This window comes from Condylura cristata, unplaced genomic scaffold, assembly GCF_000260355.1.
Source record: "Condylura cristata isolate star-nosed mole 26May11 unplaced genomic scaffold, ConCri1.0 scaffold00030, whole genome shotgun sequence".
Taxonomy (NCBI): Eukaryota; Metazoa; Chordata; class Mammalia; order Eulipotyphla; family Talpidae; genus Condylura; species Condylura cristata.
In genome coordinates, this window is record NW_004567131.1 from 26248314 (window position 1) to 26249396 (window position 1083).

Sequence of the window (1083 nt, forward strand, 5' to 3'; positions counted from 1 at the left end):
AAAAGTGAAGCATCTTTTGTGTTTCTGAGTAGAAAAGAAAGCTAAATGACTAAACACTAGATTCTCTTTCACATTGTTCTGTAGATAGTCCATTAAAACAAATAAGACCAATTAGGCAAAATAAAGCTCAATTTAGATCAAAATCACATTTACCTCTTTCAAAAAAAAGGATATATTAAGTTTTATATAGCTGTCATCTAACCTGACTTTTTTTGCACTGGAAGAATCATTGTACATAACTGGGATTATAAAGGAGTGGAAAAATGGTTCACTATTCTTCACAATCAAATGACAGGCTCATGGCAAAAATATCGTCTTCAGAAAACATAGGCAGACAAAATAACAGTTGATGGAATTCCTAACTCACACTAATTTTAAACTTTAGATAACTTTGTTATTTGGGGAAGTGGTTATACAAATATTCACTATTTAGTTTGATTACTTGCATATTTAGAACACTTTGTACAAAAGTCTGTCTTTACCTGTGGATGATGCTAGTTGACGTTCAGTTCTTTTTTTCTGAGTATTATAAAGTGACTCATTCATTATGTTTTCAAATTAGTTATTTCTTTCATTACCATTAGTGAAATGAACGTATAACTATATATAAGTTGTGTGTACATTTCCTTTGGTCCTTGTTTACCAAGGTCATGGTAATGGTTGTGTAAATTTTATCTATTAACTGTTTATCATGGTATAGTAATTATAGTGGTTTTATGGATAACTGGTTACAAACAGTTTTCGTAGAACTGAATTCAATTCAGAAGAACAGAAATTCTGAATTCTTCTCTGAAAATCCAAAGATCTTCAAGAGACCTTTGGGGATTCAAGAATAGACTCTTCATCTTAAAATGAAAGAAAATATCATTACTTCTGCCTACTCTATTCTAGAACAAATAATCACCAAATTTTATTGATTATAAATTACAAAGAAATAGCATATAAATTAATGAAGTGTAGTATCTAAAATTTATTTGAGGGGCCCTCCCTGGTGGTTATGCTCATCACTGAGGGGCTGATGGCAGCCGCTGCAGCACCAGTAGGATCCCCCACCAGGGTGACCACATGGCGCAGCAGACCTCT

The 1083-nt window shown here is 32.7% G+C and overlaps 1 protein-coding gene across 2 annotated transcripts in view; it reads right to left on the reverse strand.

Annotated features, from left to right (window-relative positions):
* The window catches only part of MASTL (microtubule associated serine/threonine kinase-like), a 19989-nt gene that overhangs the window by 15088 nt on the left and 3818 nt on the right, over positions 1-1083 (reverse strand). The gene's annotated exons all lie outside the window — the stretch shown is intronic.